The sequence below is a fragment of the Lonchura striata genome, chromosome 10 (genome assembly GCF_046129695.1).
Source record: "Lonchura striata isolate bLonStr1 chromosome 10, bLonStr1.mat, whole genome shotgun sequence".
Lineage (NCBI taxonomy): Eukaryota > Metazoa > Chordata > Aves > Passeriformes > Estrildidae > Lonchura > Lonchura striata.
In genome coordinates this window covers 8,023,449-8,040,256 of record NC_134612.1, presented here as the reverse complement: position 1 = coordinate 8,040,256, position 16,808 = coordinate 8,023,449, and positions in this window count along the sequence as shown.

Below are 16,808 nucleotides of genomic sequence, written 5' to 3'. Positions count from 1 at the left end.
TCCCTTTTTTTCTTTAAACGTGAGAGCCTTGGTGCCATGTTTTACCTGGATTTCTCTACCCCACAGACTGTTACAGCTCTCACTGTGGGGATTCTCTGCAGAGGGCTCAGGGTGAGGGTAGAGTTGGGGGTATGAAGGCTGAATGTCCCACTCTCTCAATGAAGATGAATGAAGATTAAATGTGAATTATTATAGCAAGCTCTGCTTCTTCACTGTTTTGAATTAAAAGAGGGAGGCATCTCCCACATCAGTGGAGTCTCTGTCACAAGGCCTCAACTGAAAAGAACATACACAGATGGGTGAGGAAGAAAAAGAAGGAGGAAGTAATTTAGAGGGGGTGAAGGCTCATCTCCTTGCATATGCTCAAGCCTAGGGAATAAAACAGAATTTCCCTTCCAGTGAAGTCTGCTAGTGCCACTCAGCACTCTAGAGTGCACAGATCTACAGGTCAGCACTACCTGGACAAGAGGGAAAATCCTGCTAGCAAACCAATTTAACTGGCTGCACTGGGCTGCTACAAACAAGCCATTGTCCGAAAAAAGCCTAAAATCAACAAACAAATGAAAAATGGACCCAAAGCAAAAGTCCATACCAACAGTGCCGCCAGTCACATTCTTGCTGTTATTAACAGGAAATTAAAAATTAGGAACTGAGCATTAACTGGGAAAAAATGGTTAAGCCTCTTTATGCATTTTCACTTTATAATAATTTTGGTAGCAATAGTAAAAGTTATCATGAGGTGAAGATTATTCAGCTGCTCAGGTTCAAAGATCTTTCTGGCAAGGAGAAGCTTTAAAGGCAGAGAGTGTCTTGGTTTATAAGCCTTGAATAATGTTACCTGTACTTTTAATAACTCCTCACTCATCCTTCTATTTCACAGAATATCACTCATCCTGCTATATCACAGAATATATGAAACATTTGAGGAGATTCTTGAAAATAATAAGTGCCCAGGTGTGGAATGGGTTAGGCAGAAAAAAAAGCCAACAGAAAGCAAGGAGAAAGGAAGACAATTTTGTTCAGACTAAGCTGAATGATACAGCAGTGATCACACTACAGGCACACAATCCTTAGCTCTGTTTAACTCAAGAGGCGGCACCAGCTCTTATCTTCATTGGTTTGATCCCAATTATATGACCTATGGCATATAGGAACTTTCCTTTTTTCCCTAATAAATTAAAGATAATAAGGTGTAACTAATCAATGGGACCATAAAGCCATATGGCATTGTTGTTCTGGATGGTAAGTTTATAGTCTGAGAAGCTGCAAATTAGCTGTGAAAATAAAAACTAAAAAAAAAAAAATAAAAAAAGAAGAACACTATTAAAAATCGATCAAGCAGAGATAAAAGCCTTGGAACACATTGTAAAAATTACAGATCCCCAGACCCATTAAAGTGAACTAAAAGCAATTGACAATGTGACTGGCTGGCTATTGACTTTATCAAATTCAGTAAAAAGTCCATTTCTTTCTTTATCCAAACAAGGGTCTGGGATCATGAGCACCCCACAATGTCATATGTTATCTAGAAAGCCATACTGTGTCACTAGCTGATAAACATCATTGGGAGTCCAGTTTCCATCTCAAGGGAAACTTCTGGGACTATCTCTGGTTCATGACTGGGTCAGGTCACTAAAAGTTTTTGCTGACCTGAACCTGATCCAAACCAAAGAATTGAAATTCCTGACCTGCTCACCCCAAGGAACAACTCTAATGAAAAACTGATACGGAATCATACAGTAGAGCAAGAGCATGACTGGAGAGCAGCATCTGTCAGAGACAACTTCAGAAGAGCACCTGTCTCTTTTTATCAGGAGAGCCCTGTATTACCACAGTGAGGGCTTGAAGCGAGCCTTGCTGTCAGGGAGCTATTCTGCTCATTTTATTGAGCTAGTCTAACAAAAGAATGTGAAACTGAACTGCATGTTCTGGGCATTCATGGTAATTTGTAAAATCTCACTTCCTTAGTGTTCCTCCTTGAAATCAGTTCTTAAAGCAACCTGAAACCACTTGCAAAACAGTGCTGTTATTCTTCATTAAAATAGAGAGTTGATCAAACCAAATTTCTGGCAAATTCTAGCTCTCTGTAATATAAATTTCCTTAGGTAGTATTGCAATTTGGCATGCTGGCAGTTTCAACAGCTCTCTGCTGTCAGTAAGAACTTACTGAAATGCACTTTAACCTCATAGAGACTTAGACACCACACCAAAATGTGTAAATAGTAGTCGGTCTTAAAAACAGCACAGGAAAGATGACTCCAGGTGAAAGAACACTGGAGCATCCATAAATAATTCTGTCATTGTCACACTGAAGAAGCTTCAAATATTGATTATGGATAACATTTCTGTGGGTTTTGTCCCAAACTAGGAGACAAGTAGGTGGGTGATGCAGGAAGAAATACTTGTCTGCTTGTTTAAATTCTGACTTAAAAATACATGGCTCAAGACTATAGAGAACATGAAAGTGCTGCAGAATTAACCTCTGTTGGTAACCTGTGGCACACCTCTACTCCTGCAGCAATATGTAACTTACAGAGAAAGAAAATTTGTAAATTATATAAAGAAGGTGTCTGTGTGGCAAAGCACAGTGGTGTGCGGAGAACTGGGCAACTCTGAGCAAACAAGCAGCTCACTGGGTACAAGAGTGAGAGCCTGTGAGCAGGCAATGGAATGCTGGACACAACAAACCAGCTCAGCTAAAGAAGACCTTTAGCAGCTACTGCATGCTAAATAAAATATTAATTACATAACTAGATAAATCAGGAGTTGATCAGTGGAGGTTGGACCAGGTGACCCACAGTGGTCCTTCCAAGCTTATATATTCTGTGGTTCCATGATCCACTTTCACTGCTGAACATGATTCAAGACTGTAAAATTACTAACACAGCATAAATGTAACATGACATGAATATATGAAATACATAAAATTCATTTATTTATACCCTTACTTGGTGACAGCATGCAGGACCCCCACTGCTCTACAAATACAACCTCAGTTCTGCAACAGTAAGAAACATCATCCTGTATCAGCAAGATTTGTTGAAATTTGTCATCCTTGCTTTTATCAATCCTTTGTGATGTGATCTCCAGTTAAATTTGAGTTTTCCTGTTAAGTATTGCTCTCCTTTCCATTTAGAATTTTATCTATTTTCTTAATTGGCTATATCTAAGCTGCTTCTTCCCAAGAACCATTCCAATAACTGATTAGAACTGGCTTTCAAGTAGCTCGATAATGTGTATTTATGACTCTGTGATCATTAGTCTTGTTTTCTTAGGTCTGCCATACCAGGAACAGTAAAACAACACCTCTAGGATGTTTGGCACTAGTAATTTGTTAACAATATAACATAGCTTTCCTTAGTGAAAGTTCAAAAATGTACTTCTAGTAGTAATATTTTTTTACTTAGTGCAAAAGCACATGAGCAGCCTAAAATTTAGCATGGCCATTTAGCATATGCAATGCATGTAAGTATAAAACAAAGCTCCCTCACCCATTACTTGATACCAATACTTTTACTGGCGCTTCAATAGACACAATTCTCAAAAATCCATCATTGTGTGATGAATCTAAGTTCCATTTGCATTTCCAGCAGCAGGCCAGTGTTAATTTACTCATGGTTTCATCCATCATTCATATCCAGGACCCTATTATTATTCATGCAGTTAATTCATTCTGGGGTTTATTTCACTGAAAGCTTTAAAAGCAGCCCACCTACCTATAGTACACATAATTTCTGGGGTCACATTTCAAATTTGGAGTTATACAAAGAATGGCTCAAAAGATTTTACTACAAAAAGCACTGTGGAGATTGTATTTATTTTCATGGCATTCTCATCCTGGAATTTTGGAGGGCTTTGGAAGGTGTGAATTCTGAGTAAAGCCTACATTTTAGGCTACAAAAGCAGACAGAAAACTACAGCACAAAAAACAACACTTGCTATAAAGAAAACTAGAAAGGAATTTTTTTTTTCAATGTGTTAGAGGGAAAAAGACAGCAGAATTTTCCTTGGTCTAGTGTTAAGGTAGGTTTTGGAAGAAGGAAAAAATTGGATAGCACACTGTCAAGGCTTGGCAAATGAAAGGAAAAGGAGCTTTATAGCCATAATAGACGTGAAAGCAATGGAATGGAGAAAGGAAAAGTTCTGACAGTATCAACCATTTTTTCTTTTTCAGTAGTTAGGAAGTAATTAGCAAAACTGTAAACTCAAGAATGTCAAGAGATTAAAGCTTTGTAGGAAGAGTAAAGTAATTTAGGTTCTCATCCTGGCTCTGACCTTCACTTATCCTGTACTTTAATTGTCCCTGTGAAGAATTTTGCAGTGCCAGCACTGTGCTGTGGTTTGTGGCATTACTGCTGAAGAAAGCCTTCCAGATTCTCAGGAGAAGGAGAAAAAAATAATTTAAATGGAAAAAAAACAACACAAGTATTGTGAGATTACAGGAGGGGAAGAATCCAGGCAATCTAACAAACAATTTTTAAAAAATTAACAACAACGAACCCCAAAAAAAAATCTCATATGTGTCTACTGTTACTTCTTGCCAGCTTACATTGACATAGATTTGAAGCACACTGCCTTGGAAAACAGTTTTTGGGGCTATCTCTTCTTTGTCCGACAAATAAATTTAGAGAGTTTGCATTTACTGTCAGGAAAACAGTAATTGACCTAATAATGCAAAGCTTTTGTTTCATAGGGTTTTAATTATTTAATTTCATTTATATTAAATAATATATTTATATTAAATATGTTTACTTAATACAAACAAATATACATTATTAAATACATTTAGTAAATATATTTACATTTAATTTATATTTTTATATTGTTAAAAATTATATAAAAGAGGCAGAAAAATATAACTGCTGTCAGTTTAAATTCTTGTTGCATTTGATGCAAATGCTAGATACAGGTCTCAATGAAAGAATACCAGTGGAATGAAAATGGTCTGTGAACCAAAATTCTTATATTACTTCTAGAAAAATGTATACTATTATGGAATTCAACTCCTCCATCAAAAATATGATGAATGACACCCTGAATGACAAAATCAAGTATGTTTATTTGGCCACTTAGTTCAGTGGACACATGACAAATTCTTCTTGTCCTCACTGGAAAACCTGCCAATATTTTAAATACCACAATTTTTTTTCTGCCAGAATATCCTCTTCTTTATAAAACATGACTGCAATAATTAGAAAAACATCTGTGGTAGTCTCTTCAGACTGAGGGAGTCATCCCCTGAATTGACTGACTTGACTGCCTGCTGATTATGTTAAGAGTAGTTAAATAAACTTTGATTTAAAATACCACTCTCATTCAAGTGGTCTAACAAACACTGGACTGATGTTCAGCACTGAAGAGCAATGATCTTTAAATTCAAGTTTAAGGTTTGATGCATATTACCTCTTATGTTGTTTTTTTTTTTTTTTAATGTTATGAGAACTAAAACAAAATGTTTAAGGCAAAATATCTTTACCTTCTAGTCCTTAAGTCTTGGAATTCCCCACAGACAGGCACGATACTGGGTAACACTGCAGCATGGTATTAATAGGAGGTATTAAAATCCTTATGATGCCACTTCTTTAACCCCTTTATTTTTAATTAATAACAATTAAAAGATCATGAGATCACATGAGAAATACCTGCTCTTAACCCCTCTGGAGGCAGAAGGAATCAGACTCAAGATTTACTTGGAAGCTTCACATGTCAGGATGAAATGCATGAGTATGAATCATTTAAATGTATATTTTCAATACATCAAGATACCACCTCCCTTTCCTTTAAAGTTGTGCAACTCACTTGTGGAAAGAAGCAGTCATTTGTGCCCAAACCTGATTCATCCCATGATTTCTTCACTGTACCTCTATCTCTTTACTCTTCTAAAGCCCAAATCCATAACTGAACTCAGAAACAATTACTAATGAATTAGCAGGAGGTTTTACCCTTGCTACCCAAACTCTCTACCTACAAATCTTAAGCTCTTGCAGTTACACTTCTCATGAAAAGCTCTGGAAAACCTGAAAAACAAGCTGCCTGTTACCACCATCCCAATATGCAGATACACCAAGTTTTTCCATCCCAGAACTTTTCCTTGAATAGTTCAGCACATCACTAATTGAAAGTAAATAAAGGTTTTAATGATTCAAGCCTGTATAAACCTTTTCCAATTCAAAAGCTAGAAGTCTCTTAAGGATAAAAACACTTGCATAAAATCACTGCAGCAGAGCACAATCAATCCCTCTATCTCCATTTGTTTGCTTTAGCACTTTACAAGGTTCCCTCAATTCTCAGGTCCAGATCAATCATTTGTTAAAGAAAGAAATGAACAGGCTTGGGTGCCTCAGCAGAATACTGATAAGAAACAGTGTCAGCTCGTTTTAACTGAGGACAAGAACCAACTTAGAGATTGTTTTTCTCCCCTTCTCATCCTTGGTAGAAGACTTTAGAAAATCTATCATCAGTGTGAACAAGACTGAAGAAAAGAAACATTATATTTCCTAGCAACTCATTTATGCTTCTTATGTGGCTTTTATTGAATATTTCTGCTTTGAATGGTTTGTTGGAATGCCATATACAGTAAAGAACATATTTTTCTTTTAATCTATCTTCAGCATTATCGGTTGAAGATTTTTTCAAGACTACACCATTGTAAACCTTCTGATTTACCTTAACCAGATCAAGGAATGTGTGAGGAACATACAGGTTCATCACAAGTATTGTTTAAGTAAAAACAATATCAAGAAAGACCAATTTATTTGGATTACAGTTACTTTTAGTGCTGAGACTAAAGGACAAGCATACTATGAGTTTCAAGAACTGTAAATAATTACAGGTCTTCCATCACTGCAGTAAGGGGAGAAAATGTTATTCCCATGATTAAACATTTTAATTGCTTTCATTTACATTCATTTCCTTTATGCCAACGACCTCACTCTGACATGCACACCGCCGTGCCATCAGAGGCTCTCCAGCAGTCACAAAACACTGCTTTCAGCCACATTTGCAGATCAGCTACAAAAAACATGCAAAAGGAAGCAGCGCTATAAATAGAGTTGGGAGCCTGATGATGGGGTCAAATACTATCTGACTAGTACTGTGTGAAAGGGGTTTTCACTCTGCAATTGATAAAGGGAATTATCTAGGAAGTGGTGCAATGCACACTGACAGTCACTGAAATTACATCCAGGGGCAATGTTTAAACCAAAGCTTTACTGGTATCACTTTGCTTTTTCTGGCCCACATTTCTTAACGCCTTATCTCCATTCACTCCTTGCCACTACAATTTATTGCCCGAGTCAAAGGTAACAAAATACCTTGGCTTTCCACTGGAATTTAATGAGTATTTCTCCAGCTTTTCCCAATGAAGCTACATGGAAGTTTTGCTGGAATACTGATTGATATGTACTAATTCTCTTCCACATTACAAAGACAAGTCATATGCATTTGGAGGAAGATGTGCTATTTTCAGACATGCCAAGTGACTGACTGTGATTTTACTTGAAGACACAAGAATGACATAAGAAATAAGACTTCTACCAGTTAACAAATCCCCCAAGGTCCTGGTTTCCCAGCAAATGGATTTTTCTGATCATAGGGGATGATAGTTTAACCTTCCCTTAAAAAATAGCCATAGAAAACAGGCAGAGGGTATCATACAGAGACAAGCTCCTTGCCTGCTTCTACCTACATTCTTCTTCCTGTATCTACAGCAGTGAGGGCTCCTGGGTGCTGCTATTCAAGAGCTGCATCTCTGAGCCTCATCTCTGTAAAGTGACATCTGTGCTCTACAGAAACATCCTCACTTTTGCTCAGTCTTCTCCCAGGCAGGCTCTGTGCAGCAGCTCACACACAGGAGTGACTCAGGCACACTCCAGTTCTCTGCCCTCTCATGGTGAACATGACCTGGCTCAGCTGCTCAGCACCCATGAAGAACACTCCAGGTAAAATCTTGTCCCATATACAATGCATACAGGCAGAGTACATTGCAAATGTCTGACATGCTAAATACTACTTAATTGGTGTTCATTGTTTAAGTAGCCTAATGTTTCACCCTAGGTATTAGGTTAGAGTCTTGTTAAGAGATTTCTCCTATATTAACTGAAGTTATCTTCATTTTGTATCAGGATGCAGCAAGCTGGAGGAAAAAGACAGCTGCAGACCACCTTAACTGTTTCCCATAGCCTGACCTTCCTTTTCTTTCTTCACCCCTTCTTTTTCCAATTTCATTCCACTTTTCTGACAGCTCTGTATCACTTTCTTACAATTATTTTTTTTAAGGGTATTAAAAGTATTAGATTGTAAATGTGGGAAAAAATTTATACTTTTTTCTATGCACACAAAGTCAATAATTGCACATCAAAGGTGTGTGACAAATGGAAAGGGAACTGGTTCTGGGACCTCAGCATGAGCAATAAACATCTGCAAGGGCTTTCCACTTCACTGAGCTCCTGGTGCTGAAGCTAATACCTCCTGGCTGAGTTATGGACACAAGTAAATGGGCTGAATTGGTGTCTCATCCAAAGAAAACCAAAAGCCAACCCTTGCACAAGAAAGCACAGCTTCTGAGCCATGACAGGAGTCCTTGGGAGTTAAGGTTTCTGCCCCTTTGAATTTAAGGTTGAATGACATATTTTCCAAATCTCTGTTCATCATAAATACACTTGTGTATTGCCAGCAGTGCACAACACAAATTTACAGAATTCCCACTAACGTGCACCTTTGATTATCCACAGCCTTTTTCCTGCTTCTTCAAACTTAAGCACAGGAAATCCAAGCTTCTGGGTAGAAAACAAATACATGCATTTGGAGTGCTGCAAGCAATTTAGCAATTTTAAATTTTTTTTAAGCAAAGTTCAACAAGGATTGAATGAGTGCCACAGAAACATTTTCATCACTGAAATTTTTATGCTGGGGCAAGAGGATAGATTGGACGTATTGGAAAGTACATATGTACATTATATATGTACATATAAACAGATGGATATATGCTGAATTTTTCTGTGATATCACTGCATGCATAGATTTACATTTTAGCTCATTTATGAGTAAGTTCTGGCCACCAATGACTAATGGAACGAGATTAATGCACTTTGCATGTGAAGTGTTCTGCAGAGGAAGCTGGCATCCTTGTGCACTTGGGGCTTATAGAAACAGCCTCAGTGCATCAAAGCCTCTGCAGCCCTTTTTGGCCAAAAATATGGTTTCTTTGTCAAAATGAAGATCAGTGGATCTTTAGAACAGATGTTTGCTTATTCAAACAGAAACCAAGGCATTATCCAGCCACCTGCTTTTGTTAAATAAATGGTCATATTGGCTCAAAAACTTGTATGAGCTCTGAACCCTCTGTCTCTCAAACATGTTGTTTTATCCCAAATGTTGCTGACTACATGCCCTGAAGGTCACAGTCTCAAAACCAAGAAACAAGGACAACTTTCCATGATTGAATGTTTTTCAGCCAGCTTTACAAGCAGTGCATTTGTGCCTCAGTGCAGCTTTACTGGAAATTATCCAGACAAGTCAGTTCTTTCTCCAAGGTTATAGGTAATAACAAGAAACTACCAATAAATCAACCAAACAAGCTTTAAGAAATTTAAAGCAAACAAATTGATGAGTTTTGTCAGCAGTGATCTTATTGGTTCAGGTAATACCCTTTTCCCAGACTCTTTATTTCCTGTCATGAGAAAAGCACTGTATATTCAGCGTATAACAAGCAGGGATGCTACAGTGCCCTTTCTTTTTCCATTTCCACAGTGTCTTATAAGAGGAAAAAATACGTAAAAAAGAAAAAAAAAAAAAAAAGAAAAAAGAAAACCCAAAAAAAAACCAGTAGAGCAAGCAAATTGGACAACATGAACACATCAAACACATTCAATATATTCCCCTGTCAGACCAAGCTACTGAAAATCTGGCAGTTAACTTTCACAGCCAAATTATAATGAAACAAAAAAAAAAGCTTTTATCCTCATAATGGACATTAATTGATAGGATAGCTAATTTAGTGGAAATTATTGGCCTATAAAGTGTGCAGAGAAGCAAGCCTAGCTAAAGAGCAGTAGCAGTGGTGCATTTTTTTATTTTTCTAGTCTGAGATCGTGTTCACATTTACCTATTTAGGAATGATCATTTTTGCTTGTAATCTACACTCTACTGACAGAGACAAGCTTAATTCTTTGTACTTCATCCATTTCAACATTTGTTTAGATTTTCATTCACTATAAACATTTTCTTTATTTGACTTAGACACTATACAACTGTTAAGCTTCATTTATCAGGTCTCCAAGCAAAGATAGATAACTCAAATCTAGAAAAGTGGAGTTGAAATGGGAAACATTATCTTATTAAAGAACATATATGTATATATATGGATGGAGCAAGATAAGAAAAGGGGCTCTGTACACAACCTTAACAGATCAACAGTTGCTCACTCCTTGAAACAGTGACTTGACAAATAACAACAAAGCTACAAAGCTTAAAACCACCAGTGGAGGTCAGGGAACTTAGAAACCCAAAACTTTCCTTAGTCTTCACTCCACATTCCCTTTCATGAACATTCTCACCATTTCTCCTGCATTTCTCCCTGCTCCTGTCAGTAGCCATTTTCTGTGCTCTGCAGTAACAAGAGCTCTGGTAATTGTCCTCCAGTGCCTGCCTGTTCAGCATTGCTGCCCCTTGATTGGTGCCCCCCGATGTTGTACCCTCAAAGCAATTAGCCAGTCTGCTAATTTCACTTTCCTCTGAGGAATGTGTTTTATGGAGGAGAATCACTGACTCCTACCACATAGGATGTGGCAGCTTTGCTACATCCCAAACCAGCATCACCACCTGCTCCACTAGTGCTGTGAAGCTCAATGTGAAGAGATATTAAGAGCTGGTAAAAAGTGCTGCCAAAGCAATTTGGACCAAGTCCAGTTTTCAGGCCTTAACATTTCCTGCAAATATCTCCTCTTTCTGAAAATCTGAAAGTCCAGATTTTGGGCTGCTCTAACTTCTGCTTTGCTACAGAGAGCTGCATGTGCTGCTTGGAAACTGGGGTGGTGAGACCCAAAAAGGCACGTGGGATGACAGCACCAGATATGGTGGGAGAATTGGCCAGGATACCACTTCTCCCATGGACTCAAGTTCTATACACCCTGAGCTGTTAGCAGAAAAGAGTTTAACTGTACCTTCATATTCTTTGGTCTATCACCACCCCATTCAGAACATATCTGGAAGATCATTTCTCCAAGAAGTCATCAAACACACAGCATACCAACACTGTGGAAGACCTGCCTTTTCATTCTGTTCTGCAGCATTCAGGCCCAGGACATCAGACTTCTCATCCCAAGACTGCTTCTGTTCAGAACGAGTTTTTCCCTCTCATTCTTTACACAAAACTCATAAGTACCATACAATTTTCTGCAGCCTCTGCAGTACTGTCATTGGAAATTACACCTCAAAAAACAGTTCTGGTACTCACTAGGGTCAAGTCTTGGTGTGGAAGCATTAGCTCATTAACACACCACTGTATTGAGCCACTGCTGGAACAATAACCAATTGCACTCCTTTCAGTTGCAACTCCAAACTGACTGGAATTGCTGCCTTTCCTTTAACCTGGTTATTTACTTAAGAAGGACTGACTTTTCCTTATGTTTTGTTTAAATTCTCTAAGCTAATACCAGTGTCATGGATAATCAAGCCTTTACCCGAATCATATATTCTAGTTCACATTCTGAAAATAACAATAATGTATCAGGACAGCCATTAATGCTGCACATTTGGTAGATGCCTACCCCCTCCCTCCTTTCTCTCCACCCATTGCATACAAACACACACACTCCATAAGAGCACAAATTTAGAAAAAGAATTGTCTTTTACTGTTAATTAAACCAATGAGACAACAAGTAACCGAGAGGAGGGAAAATCCAAGAGACTAAAATAATTAAGCAATCTACCAAATGAAAAAAGAGACACCATAAAGCTGCCACAGTGTGGCAGCTACAGGACAGTGACACACAGCACACAATCTCTTCCAATGAGCCAGACTCAAACTCCTCTGAAAATACACAGAGCACACAGTCAGGTATTGCAGCTCAGATAATAACCTCTAAAGACAAGTTACACTCAAAACCAATACATTTCAGATGTATTTTTGGATAATCAGTCTAATAGATTTTTTTTCTTTTACAGGATGGCTTCATGAAGTTTGGGGTTATTTTCTGCTTCTTATCATGACTGCTTTGCTATGTAAATCCAGCTTGAAATTTTGCAGTGAGATGCCTGCTCCTAACCTGGTGTTTCCCATCAGTAAATGGCAATTAATCAAAACTGAAGCAAGCAGAAACGTACCAATGGAAGATACATAACACACATTCCTTCCATTGATATTGCAACCACAGATTAAAGACACTAGTCCAGCCAAATTACATGCATGTGAGAAAGCCATTTAAATTCAATTTAAATTTCACTTAAAATGTGTAAAAAAATTACTGACTCCTTCATTAGCAGGTTTCTTAAATATGCTAATGAGCATAACTACATGAAAGATTTAGTTACATGTTAAAAATTAGCCATGTATTTTAATAAACTGAAATATGGATTTCAGAGCAAACCAAATACTCCATGAGACAGGAAAGGGACATGTTCTTTGTTTTACTACACTCCTTGTTAACAATTTAATACACTGTGTATAACATAGCACTTAGCTCTAGAGCTTTCAGACCAATATTAACACACTTTTCCAGAACATAAAAAAATATTGCCAGTAACAAGCCAGAAAATCAAGTCCTTTGTCAGTATATGTCTCTACATAGAAAAAAAATCCCAGTCTTTTAACTGTAATATTTTATGACTTCTGTTGGTATAGATCCATTTCAAATACCAAAAGTACCAAAATTGAGTGTTAAAATGAGCATCTCTTAGAAGGATAAGTTTCTGTAATGAATAAGGTCACATCTAGATCCCCATGAAAAATAAACTGCTGTAACTGTCAAGCACAACAAATGAAATTATCTGTCTCATGGAACTGCTCTGCACCACCCCCAAAGAGAGATCTACAACACAACTGCTGAAACCACACTCCACTACCAATTTTTGAGATCTGTAGACATAAGGAATAGCTAGAAAAGAAAGAGAAACACACAATGAAAGAGAAAGACAAACAAATAATCCAAGTGTCTGAGCATATGACCTTAGCCAGCTCTGCAACAAAATCCCAGAAATACCAACAGCTTTATTCAAATTCCTCTGGAGTCCATGGAGAAGCTCCCTTTGCCTTCATTAGTCTCTAAATTATGCTTGTATTGAATTTTCTGCTCCCCAAAGTTTGCGTCATTCTCAAGCACTAATTTTGAGAACACTTGTCCAAGACCCACAAACTACACAAGTTAAATAAAAAGTGCAGTTCTAAGACAGTAGGAATTCATGCTCTGGGTTTCACAAATCATCACCTTGTGTGACTTCTCACATAAGCCACAACTAGAAAAGTCTGAAAAGGCCCTCACAGAATTTCAAACTTCTAACCATGTTTTTTAGCTGATGCCACTATATTTGAAAAAAGTGATTTAAAGTGCCCAGACACAGACATTTGCATACACCACCTCAGGCAACAGCAGCTGGTGAGCATTTCAGTCACACTGCTGATTTCTATTTTAAAAAATCTGACAGCAAAGGGGTTTGTTATACATTTTCTTAATCAATCAATAGTGGGCATTCAGATACTGACGCTGTCAAAGAGAAGACATAAATAGAAGTGTAACTGCACTTCATTATGAGGTCTCATCAGACTTATTGATGCTATTTGAATGAGTGACTGCACTTCCCTCAGTATCTTGGTAACAGCAGCTCAAAAACATATTCTTTAATTTGAGATAACCTTTTCCCACACAGAAAAGATTTCACCTTGGAAGAAGGTAATGAACTTAAAAATAGATTCTGCCATACTGTTTAAGAAAGGTACAGTAAGCTCTTAGGTGTTTACAGTATTTTAAAATCTGGATGCTTTTCCTGTTACAGTATCTCCATCATAATATCCATCATCCTCACCCTGAAAGCTTGGTCTGGGATTGCACAATGTGTTCACTAGATCCAATACAACAAGACATAGATAGTGATATATTTTGAAGACTTAGCAACAACTCAGGAAAAAAATAGCTGATGAGGTCTGGAACTTTCCACACATAATGGGGTTTTAATATTTCCTTTAAACCCAAAGAAAAAATAGTTAAATTATTTTTAATCATCATGCAGTATTTTATTTAATAAATTGATATAAATACCAAATTAAATTCTCTGCCAATGAACTAAATTGAAACAAATGAAAATGCTTTAATGAAGAAAAGTTGGATAAGTCATGCAAGGCAAATATTTAGGCTGAAAAATTAAAAGCAAGCAATAGATTTTGGTGGGCTATTAAAGGTTTAATTAATTATCTAGTCAAAAAGTATACAGTACTAAAACCATATGTAATTCTGAAAAAAATAAGGAAAAGGAAAATGTAAAAGTCAGTAGCATTTTCATTAAAAACAAATCCTTCCTATATAAACAGAATTAAACATTTATAACTAAACCGCACAACACAGTATTTCCATCTGCATCAGTGCTCCTGATACAAGTGTTGAGAAGCATTGTCTCATTCCATATACAAAAAAAGAAAAAAAATTAAAAGAAACTAATGTAAACTTTGAGTGCTGAGTATCTAATTCAGATAAGAATTGGACTTTAAATGCCTAGGGAAAGGTCTCATTTTGGAGATAGTTGTTTTCAAACGGAACTGCTTGGCCTTGAGGAGCTGGCACAAGTTGAGCTTGTCAGATGCTCCAACAGGAGGTGGTGCCTCCTGCCTCCATTCAGTCACTCTCATTTCTTCAAAAATGAGAATTCCAGAGTTATAATATGTCCCAACCCATTGTCCCTCCACATCAATTCACAGAGGTGAAGTTACAGGATAAGAAGCAGCATGCTAGATGACAGGAACAGCTTCTATAATGACAAGGAAAGGTCTTTAGAATGGCAGGGCTTTAGGGCTTTTGGTGCTCATATAAGCACTGTTCCTTAATACCCACTATCTGTTGGCACTGATCAAAAACTTGATTAGATACAAGTGTTGTTACCATAAGGTTAAGGGTGATGCAAATAAAAATAAAACTAAGAAGTCCTTCAAATTATTTGTATCTTTACTTCTGAAATTTTCCTAGCTAGATGTCTTCACCAGTGGTTTAGAATCTCCATATGTTAACATTCTTGAGGAGGGAGGACATGTACTAAGAAAACTGCATTTATCAAATTAATGGCAGACCATTTTCAAATTTAATGCATATCTGTCTATGCTTGTTAAAATAATTACCTGGTCTTCTTATCACTTAATTGATCATTTACTCCTCTACAGAAATATAAAGAGTTATGAGAGCCAACACTAAGAAAAAGCCTCAGAAGATAACCCATCTTTTTTTCATGCCTTAAACTGGTCTCTGAGCAAAATAGAACAGAACACCACCATTAAGGGAACATATTTTGCCACCTCCATCTTATTGAGAGATTTCTTGTGTGTTGTTCTTTAGCAGCAACTACCCACATCATAGGGTGATTCAGTAAGACAACTTCTAGTGCTTTTTGTATTAAAGACCCTTTATTTAGTATAAGTATTCTGCTGTGGTCACAAGCAAAGCGGTAGACAATCTAAAGTGATACACAAAAAGAATGAAGAAGCTGAACTACAAGCTTTGCTTTTTCATCCTTTATAGCTTCCTTTCTGACCCCTGTTCACTGGAGAGAAAATCCATGTTAGAAGGAAGTGAATGAAAGAATCAACTGCCAAGGCACAAACAGAATCCAAAGACAACAGCCCCTTGCTCCCCCTCAGGAAGAGCACAGGGCACACCCAGAAGGAGAGATGTGCTGCTGAGCTTTGTGTGGTTTTTCAGATCAGCTGTCAACTAGGACATGCTGCCAGGAGCTCCATCTCAATGCTTGAGCCGTGTGACAGAAAAACAGTAACTGGATTGGGCTAAGGCAAGCAAGGTCCCAAGCTATATGTGCACACCTGAGATGCTCACCTGGTTGGTCTCACACTCCTCTGCCCAAATACCCACACAGGGAGAAGAAGCAGCCATCATTTAACTCATGCTAATTATTTCTAACTTTTCTGTCTCTTGAGTGTAGCCAATCTATCCTCTGTCTCAGAGGGAAGTGGTCGTAAAGCAAGCGCAATTTAGCACAGAAATATATATGTGTGTATGTATATGTATGTTGCTTTTTGGTGTTGTTTTGTTGAGGTTTTTTTATTCTTTCCAATGTTTTCCAAAAAGAAGGGGAAAACATTAGTCCCTTGCGTAGCTATTGGAAATGATCCATAACAGCCATGAACTGCTAAAAAGGTAATTGCCTCAAAAAACTACCAGATTTAGCAAGACCTCATTTTGGGCAGTTGGCCTTGGCTGTCCACAGTTCACAGATAATTCTTTCTGTGCTCACAGGCTTTGTAACACAAAACTACACAGCTGATCTATAATCCTCATTTCTGCCTTCCACATATCCTCTATATCCTCATCTTCCATATATCTTCATCCATCCTCTACCAGTAAAATAACTGCCTGTAAAAGATCTGCCTCTTTTTACAGATGAAAAACAGCCTAAATCACACTCTTGTTCTCAGCATTTTACCTTGGGATACAGAACTCTTTTAAAAAAGCTTTTATGGCTACCACATCTGGAGCATGGGCAGGAAAGGAAACCAATGATAATATTGGGAAATTCCCTTTCCAGATATCTTGGAATAAAACTCCTATATTCACACTGAATCAGCTACTGCAAATCAGCCATCCCTTCACTCTAGA